Consider the following 10,372-nt stretch of genomic DNA (forward strand, 5'->3'; position numbering starts at 1 on the left):
CTATTTCATCGACACAGTTAAGTTTTCCACAGACGCTTACCTGCACACTCTATCAGTAGTGAAGGAAAACTACTTTTGATTAAAGAAAAAGGGGAAGAGAATTCAATTGCCAATTCACAATTTTCAGACTGAGAGGTTTGGCGTTTCTTGACTCGTCTTCGGGCGCCCCACCCCCAACCCAGGTGAAAGCGTCACATCAATTTCTCCTTACAGGTAACCATTCCCTCTACTGTCACCGGGATCCAGAACTGACAGTGACACTTGGCAGACTCTATTCTAATGTCATACGATGTCACCTTTTCATCTCTCCAGGGGAGTCAGAACACGGGGATCGCAAAGATGAGCAAAAAGGTCACTCATGCACTGGACTCTTTTCCAACTTGGGTTTCTTCCCATTACAGCCTTATTCTCTCTCTCTCTCTCTCTCTCTCTCTCTCTCTCTCTCTCTCTCTCTCTCTCTCTCTCTTCTTTGTATCTGTCACAATATGCCCTTCCAATCTCACCCGTCTCCCATTCTATCATAAATTAAAACAAAATAAAATTTAAGAGAAAAAGAAGGGGAACTAATGAAGGAGGGGAGATTCTCATCACGGAAGCTTCAGTGTGACACAGTGAGTCACACAATGAACCCCGTTATCCATGTAGTTTTACGTGCAGACATTTATGGAAACAAATCATGGATCTGGGTTAAGGCTCCTGGTCTCTGCTGCACCATCGATGCTGGGCCCTCCCTGGGATTCTTTCTGGACATCCCGTTGCTGCCCTGTGTCATGGAAATCCTGCAGCTGGTTCACAGGATTGACACCCCTCACTCCCCCCACCCTGTGCTCCAGCAGAAGACAGATGGGATAGATATTGGGGTGGTCTGGGCCTAGGTAGTTGCAGGGTTAGTCAGACCACCAGAGCTCCCCTGTCTTCACCACCAGGGTGGGCTCTCCAGCATTGCCCTAGCTTGTTCACCCCAGCAGCGATGAGCAAGGGGCGGGTATGGCCCAGTTACTTATTAAAGTAAGAGCTAGTTAGTAATAAGCCTGAGCAATATACCAACCAGTTTATAATTAATATAAGCCTCTGTGTATTTATTTGGGACTGAATGGCTGTGGCACTGGGTGGGACAGAAACTTCCGTCTATAGAAAAGAGATTTAGAAAGGCAAATAACAACAACAAAAAAAAAGAGAAAGGGGAAAAGTTTTGTTAAAGAAAGCCTAGGTGATTATAAAAGAACAGAACTGTAGTCTCTTGAGGCTTATGATGGTGAACGAGACAACAACCAAATGGCTTTGAAAATTATTATATCACAACTTGTAACATATTGATTAAAGAAGACCGAGCCTACAGTTTTACTGGATGCTGAAGGTATTTTCAAGGAGATGAATTCCAGGGATATTTAATGGGATCCAAAAATGATAAAACAACTGGCAGAACATTATCAGAGTGAGGGGCTAGAGGAATACCCGACTCCTCATTTTTTCATGACATAAAGCTCTCAACAAATAAAAATAGATGCAAACTATGCCCCTCATCATAAAGAATATAAAGTCCCACAACCAACATGATACTCAATGAGAAAATGTAAAAACATCTTCTACTAAGATAGGGAAGACAGCTCTGGCCATCTTTATATAAGACCCTGCTGCACCTCCAGCCAATGCGATTAAGCAAGTAAGTACATTAAAGCATTCAAGTTAAAAACAAGAAATGGAAAATGTTGGTGTTTGTAGGTGACATTATCTTACATAAAGAAGTAACCTAAATTTCTATCACGTTCCTGTACAGTATAGCAATAAACAACCCTAAAACAGAAATGAAAAAGTTAGTCCTGTTTGCAATGATATCAAAAGATAAAATACTTGGGAATAATCAAAGCACAGAAATTTCTGTATACTGATCTGCATAAGCCATCAGTGAAGGATACTGAACAAAAATAATTGGAAAGACATTTTATGTTCACAGCTTGGAGAATTCAACATGTCAATGACATGCAGCTAAATCTACAGATTCAGTATAATGTCTATAAAAACCCAAGTTTAATTTTTAAGAAATAGAAAAATAATCAACCTAAGATTCATATAGATTGACAGTGGACCCCCAAATAAACAAAATGCTTCTAGAAAAGGAAGAACAAAATTGGTTCATGTTACCTTATATCAGGACATACTGTCAAAATACAAAAATTAAAACAATGTGGCACTTTTACGAAGATACAGACCAATGAAATAAGACATAAAGCACAGACACAGGCCTTCATCAGTAATATTAAATGACCTTCTATATGAATAGGTGAATTCAATGAGAAAAAGACTTTCTGTTCATCAGATGGTAGTAAGAAGACTGAGTATTTACCATATATATATATGTGTGTGTGTGTATATATATATACACACACACACATATATATATATATATAAACTTATGTTTATATAGAGAGAGGGGGGAATAACTAAAATATACACAAACACACACCTGCTGGCACATACCCCAACACACACATACACACACATACACACAGAAAGAGAGAAAGATAGAGAGAGAGAAAGAAGATGCTAATGATCACTTCATCACTACATATAAATCAAAACCACAAGGAGATATAACTTCACACCTACTAGGATGGCCATACCAGAACTAACAGAATGACAGTAAGGTTGAAATCACCTGTGTTGACAAGGATTCCTGGAGGACTCTTATTGAGATTGTAAAACAGAACCTCCACCTTGGAAGACCATATGTCAGTTCCTCGTAGAAAAAGAATTTCCGTATGACACACAATCCCATTTCTGGGTACACCTCCAGACTTCAGAGTGGGGTTCACTAGACAGCTGTGCATAACAGCCAAGAGAACGGAGGTGTCACCTCTAAATATCCATCCAAAGATGTGAGTACAGAGACAACGTGGTTCATTCCCACAATGAAACATTGCGTGCTATTTAAAAAAAATGTGTGAATCTTTAAGTCAGGCCACTAAGTGAAATAAGAAGTCACCAAGAGACACTACCATATGATTCCACTTAGTCAAGGGCTGTCAAACCCTTAGGAACACAATATACAATGGAGGTTATTCGAGGCTGGGAAAGGAAAGAGAGGAAGAGCATCAGATGTTTGACCTGAAAAATTCTGGAGGGTTTCCCTGACACTGTTGGATTATCATTCATAGTCCAAAATGGTTTCAGTTTTATGCTGTGTGTGTGTGTGTGTGTGTGTGTGTGTGTGTGTGTATGTGTGTAATCACAACAACACATTAATCTTTGAATTTTCTTTTTTATGTTTTATTTAGAGTGTGTGTGTATGTGTGTGTGCATGTGTGTATGTGTATATATCTGTGTGTGTATGTGTGTATCTATGTATGTGTGTGTGTGTGTGTGTGTGCGTGCATGTGTGTGGAGGCCAGAGGACAATTTGTGGAGCTGGTTCTCTCCTTCCATCTTTACACAGATCCTAGGGATTGAACTCAAGTCAAGGGGCTGGCATGACAAGTGTCTTCACTCACTGAGCCATCTCCCCAGTTCCACATTCCCTCTTCTTAAGAGGGAAAAAAATCAAAGCATGGGAAAGTTCCGTTGTGGTAGAAAAAGGGGGTCTGGGGATAAAAGAGATTTAGAGGTCATGAGAAAAACAATCAAGAAGAAGCGTGTCTGGCAACGAAAACGCACAAAGATCAAACTGGATCTCAAGAAAACAAGTCCTGACTTGGGATATAGGCCAGTGGAACAATACTTTCTTAGTGCATAAAGGCCCTAGCCTTAGTCCCTAGCACCAGGATTAGCAGGGCCCCAAGCCCATCTTGGGAGAAACTGCTGGAGATGACATAAGCTTGTCTCTTGTCCAGTAGTCCAGCTTTAAACCAAGTCAAGTAATGAGCTTTCCCACAAAAACTGACCCTTGGCTTCCCTGGATGGTGTCCCACTTGGAAGGAAACCAACCCAGTGCTTGACCAGATCCCACACCAAAGCAAACCAAAGTGACATCTTGCCCAATCCACCGTAAGTCTTGTGTCACTCATCCACTCAGTGGGCTGTCCCTCTGTGCTCACTGTTGTAGGAACCTCGCCTGAGGGACTTGGTACAAATTGACCCCGAGAAATGGGCATCCTCCAGACACCCACCAAGTGTGCTTTGTTCCTCGCGTATTTTTGGTGTGTACATACATCCCAGCTTCTGAACCTCCAGTACCCTTGTTTTTCTGTTAGGAGTTAGTAAATGGCTTGGTATGCGGTTTTTCTTTCATTAGCAACAAGCAAGCAGTTTGCATATTTGTGGATAAGAAGACCAAACTAAAAATAACAGAGGATGCCATGGAGGCCATTCAGCACTTAGTCAGCCATGACTAAATTCTCGCACACCAAGAAACACGGAGTGTATAAGGGCAAACACAAGGGTAGGCTGTGGCAAGAGAGAGGAGAAAGAGAAGAGGACAGAGCACAGAAGAAAAAGCAATAGAAAACCTGCTAAGGTATTCACAGCAATATCACACGCCCCAAGGTTCTTAGGAACCCATGGAGACAGTTAGACTAGGGAAGATTACTCCAATATAAACCTTGCTCTTGAGAAGAGACAAAGACCTTGAAGACCTTGATGTCCACCTCTAGTTGACTAGTCATGAGAAAGGACCCGCACAAGGTACAGGAGAATCATGAGAACACAAAGCAAGCAGTAAGGTTTTGGGGGACTGGAAAGTGGCTGCAGCCTCAGCTGGTGTTAGGAGCTCCAGAAACTTTACACTACAGTTCACACATAGACATACAAACACATGCATACCAGGCACACACATGCATACACACACACACACACACACACACACACACAATCAAGCACGGAGTATGATAACTTCAAGCCTAGTCCTATAACTATAGTATCTCCTGCTAGTAAAAATAAGCAAGTTTTTATTACTACTCAATTAATTAAATATCATTACCTCATTTCCATCATGAACTTTCCTCCCTGTAACCCTACCCATCACCCCATTCTCAGCTCTCTCTCTCAAATTCATGGCCTTTTTATAATTTTCATTATTACACATACGTAAATGTGTGTGTGTGTGTGTGTGTGTGTGTGTGTGTGTGTGCTTGTGTGTGTGAAACCTGCTGAGTTTGTTTAGTGTTGCTCCTATGTGTATGTTTTAAGAATTGACTATTTGGTACTGAACAACCATTTAGGGTTCTCATCCCTGTAGAACAATAATTCTTTCTTTCTCAGCAGTTGATAATTGCCCATAGTTCTTCATCTAGGGATGGGGTCTCATGAGATTTTCCCCACCCACATTGGCATGTCAAACGGTGTTGTCATTGTTTGGGTCTTGTTTAAGCAGTTACATTGTTGGGGTTTCATAGTGTAACTTCTAGAACACACAATCTGAAGCAAGCATTCTTTTTGTTTCTTTTTTAAATTCAAAATGGATTCTTTTCTCATACAATATAATCCGAATACAGTTTCCCCTCCCTCTGCTCCTCCCAGTTCCTTCCCACCCCCTCTTCCCTCCAGATCCATTCCATTTCTGTCTCTCAGCAGAATATAACAGGCTTATAAGAGATAGCAGTCAAACATGACAAAATAGAATATAACTAGACAAACAAAAACTACCAATCATATCGAAGTTGTGATGTGGAATGTCCTTTTGTATGTGTTGCTCTTATTGGTTAATGAATAAAGCTGCTTTGGCCTATGGTAGGGCAGAATATAGCCAAGGTCAAAGAGATATATAGAGAGACTAGGAAGAGTCAAGGAGATGCCATGTAGCTTCCAAAGGAAAAGGACACGTTGGAAACTTACCAGATAGTCACAGCCTCATAGTGATACATAGCTTAATAGAAATGGGTTAAGATATGAGAGTTAGTTAATAAGAAGCCTGAGATAATAGGTCAAAGAGTGTTGTAATTAATTTAGTTTCTGTGTGATTATTTGGGTTAGGGAAGCCAGGAAATGAAAGAGCAGTCTTTTTTGTAAGTTCACTTACAAAATGGTGCCCACTGTCTGGGAGCATGGATCCACATCAGACCTAAAAAAAATCTTAAAAAAAAAAAAAAGAGGGCTTCTAGACCCACAAAAGAAAAACGGGAGCCAAGCACAGCTTCTTGGTAGTCACATTTTTTTCAGATAGGTTCTGTTTGCTGACCGCAAGTAGAGGTATGGCTTCTTTAAGAGAAGGCTTTCTGATTCAGTATTAGTGGCAAAAATTGTACTGCTTCTTGAAAAGACAGCTTCCTTTGTGTTGGCAGTACAAACTAGATCTTTTGGGAGGTCCTGCACTTAAATGGAGCTTGAGAACAGTGCTACAAGTTGCTTAATGGCAACATAGACCAGCTGTATCCCTGGAGCTGGGGTGGTAAGTGTGGCTCACAAAGATGGTGGAACATACCTCTGCCATGTTGGATGGTGTGAAGCCAACAGACAGGGCTGCAGAGTTGGTCCTAGCCACACCCGCTTAGCATAAAAAAAAAAGACACTCCTGGTCAGAAAATTATTACAAGTATACATTAAAGACAGATTTAAACAAAAATAAACCTCTGAATGAGTCATAGTGTGTTTAAAAAATATACATAGGCTTGGGAGAGAAAGGAAAAATTAAGAGACAATAAAAGTAACATTAAAAAGTACAGACAGTCATAAATAAAAGATAATAAAATAAATATTAAGAATTAACAAATTAAAAAATAAGTCATGTAAAGATAAAAAATATACAGAGTCTGGATTATGCATATTACTATATTTTCTTTGAATTTTTTTGACTGTGAATGAACTAACTACAGAGAAAATTTTCATTGTATAGGCTGCTAAGCTAAACTAAAATATATATTTTAAAGGTAGCCTGACTTCAAAACTTGAGTCTAAGGATATGTTACTCTGGAAAAGAAGTTCTGATTTTGTTTCCACCGAAGATGAGAACGTGTAGGTTCCTTCCAGCCTAATGTGGTTTGATGGAACAAGACCCGTGAAAGGTCTCCGGGAACCCTAACAATACTTCACCCAACAAACAGCAGGAATTGGTCTCGAGAAAACAATGCCCAAATTCCCAAAACGATTGTTTATAAATGTTTGTTTTAATTTAAAGGGGGTTGATCATAATTGATTAATGGGCACAGTCAATTTCAAAATCATAAGTAAGGAAGATATTATATATAAAAATGAATACATTGGTGTGGGCTTGATTTATTGATACAAATTTAACGTCAATTTTGTTATATATATATTTCTACTCTTGTTTAAGGTATTATGCTTCTACAGCTCATTTAAAAATGTAATGTGTAATTAAGAAATGTAGGTTAATAGAGAGTCATCTGCATTAATCAAACTTTTAATCACTGTAGTTAGATTTTCTAACTACAAAAAGATATATTTCAGCTAGATAATCTTCAACACTTCAAAGACCTACAGTACATGGTATTTAAAATGTTTTAAGAACTTAGGTTTTTATCGACAGTAAGGCATGACTGCTTCTGGCAACACCAATTATTTTAGAGAGATTGATGGGCATCGAAGAAGCTCATTATAGAATTTGTCTTCAAATGTGACAAGGCTAGCCATTTGGGCATGAAAAGTGCTCTTGTCTGGACTTCTTGATGGCATGCTGTATGAACTTCTGCATATGCTGCAATCCAGAAGAAGCAGGCTCCAATGCCAGTGCAGGGATGGATGTGCTGCTGGCAAGGTGAGAGCAAGCAGAAGGATGAAAGGACCCTACGTTCTTCCATTGTTCTTACACAGACCTCCAGCAGGAGGTGTGACCTTCCCACCTTAAATGTGTGCCTTCCTGTCCTGAGATCTGAATTAAAGGCCTGGAGAAAGGGCTCGGCAATAAAGAGCATGGGCTGCTCTTCCAGAGGTCCTGAGTTCAATTCCCAGCAACTACATGATGGCTCACCACCATCTGGAGTATGATCTGATGCCCTTTTCTGGTGTGCAGGTGTGCATGCAGATAGAGTACTCATATCATGAAATAAATGAATTAAAGACATGTGTCTTCCAGTTTCAAGATCTGGATTACAAGTGTGCCCTCCGTTTCTGGATTGTAGTTCATTTCAGATTCAGTCAAACTGACAGTCAAGAATATTCCTCACACGTGTGAAGTCTCTGTTTTACAAGCATCATGAAAAATTAAACAAATTAGCAAGCAAATACCAGGGTGCATCAGTTAGAAGAGGCTAGATTGAGTAACAAAGGCCCCTGTTTTGAAGAATCTGCACAAAGGAATTTGGTTCTTGTTCATCTCACAGTACTGCACAGGAATTCATATTTCAGGAAGCCAAATCTTTCCATTGGGAAACTAACTCCAACATCGCCTATTTCAAATTTTACATTGAATATTTTTATAAAGGCATAACATTACTCAAAAGGTCTGCATGGGACCTGAGACTGTACATCTCTGACCAGAAGCATCCAGTATCAATGGCTTTGGTCTGAGGACAATTCCTTGAGTGACCAGCTAGCTAAGAAAGTATTGCCAGGTACAGAAGAAGGCAAGGAGTAGGCACATCTGCTGCTCTTTGAAGCACAGCCTTGTGATACTGGCATTCCTTCTGCATTCACTATGCCCATCTTCATGGTCTTCTTAATAGAAGAAAAATGGCTGAATGGCTCTTCTATAGGAAGGAAGAACCAACTGGGGTACACAGTTAAAGTCTTTACCATATATATTCCAAATTCAGCTGCTACTCACCATTCAAGAGAAAGTTGATATCAGGATCACCACTTTCCTCTACAAATATAAAAACCCAAACTTGCTTTGGCCCCTTACATAAAATGGAATGGCATGGAACCTCTATACATCCTTCTGAATACTTGAATCATTTCTAGATGACTTACGATGCTCAGTACAAATAAACACTGTGCGAATGATGGGTGAGACATGTTACCTAAGGGAAGGTGATGTGGGAAAGTTTGTTACCAAGGAAACAGTGATGTGGGAAAGACTGCATGTGTTTTGCACTGACACAGTTTTTCTCAAATAATTTTACTTTTGGCTGTTGAATTGAAAGCCAGAGAGCCCACGTATGCAGAAGGCAGACCACACATTCAAATATAACAGTGAGACAAGCAGGTTTTTTGGATATCCTATCAAAATATGACCTTTTCAGACTTACGAGATCCTAAAGAAGTGCAAATTAGACCTTTTACTATGCAAAAATATAAATAAAATTACATGGTGAAGCTACATATTATAATAAATGAAGGACTTTAGAATATTTTTGTTGCTTTGTTTGACTTGTTTATAAAAAAAAAAATTGTTTAAGTAAGACAAGGCAAGTTGATCCATAGACAGTTTTTTAAAAGCAGGGTTTCAAGGGAAGACCCAAAGATGAAGAAATAGCAACTGAGTACCATGTAAGAAACTGAAGAGAAATGGATCCAAGGATTCTGTGGGTGGAATCCAGACGACACTAGCCAGAGGGGCTAGTGATCCATGGGAGGGTAAGGATGTTCCTTCAGCAACAAAGAAAAATGAATTTTTGATTCAAACAAGAAGAGACCATGATCAGCAAAGGTGTCAAGACCACGCAATGGGAGCAAGGACAGCTTCATTCAAAGAAGGTGCCGCGGAAAGTAAACATCAAGATGCAACCATGTATAGACCTTTGCCTTCATGCATAAAAACTGACACAAAATGCATAAGAGGTCTAAACATGATACTCAGAACTAGGAAAATACAAGAGGAAGTGTTGGGGAATTGAAATGAGCAACGATTTCTTGGCTATGGCCCCAAAAGCACAGGCAATAAGAGCGAAGATAGACAAGTGGGATCATACCATACAAAACTTCAGCACAACACAGAAAGTGGTCAAGAGAGCAAAGTGACAATATGTAGACTGGTTGGGGAAAAAATGACCTTCTAGTCAGATATTTCGTAAGAAGTCTTATCAAGTACATAAAAACTACAACTCAATAAATAACGAAGCTGAGAGTATAGCTCAGATTGCACAGTGCTTTTCTAAAATTTCTGGAATTTCTCTGGGTTCAGTTCCCAACACTACACAAATTCAAGCATGGTGGCACAAGCTACTTAGGAAGGAGAAATGGGGAATTCGGAAGTGCAAGGTTATCTTCAGCTACATAATAAATTTGAGGCCAGCCTGGGCTACATGATGCCATGTCTTTAAAAAATGATATTAACAATCTGAAATGATATTAATAATCTGATTGAGAAGCAGGCCAAAATCTTGGGTTGATAGTTCTCTCTATGCAGATGATTAACGAACACATGAAAAGATAGTCAACAGTCATCACAGACATGCAAATAAAAACCAGAGTGGCATATACACAATGACCCCATAAAGAAAAAAAGAAAGCAGGAACTATCCAGTATTGACAAGGATGTGAAGAAACGGGGGCCCTTGGACCATCAATATGACTGTAAAATAGTTGGCACCTCTGTTTTTTTTTT

Source organism: Microtus ochrogaster, linkage group LG2 (genome assembly GCF_000317375.1).
Source record: "Microtus ochrogaster isolate Prairie Vole_2 linkage group LG2, MicOch1.0, whole genome shotgun sequence".
NCBI classification, from domain to species: domain Eukaryota; kingdom Metazoa; phylum Chordata; class Mammalia; order Rodentia; family Cricetidae; genus Microtus; species Microtus ochrogaster.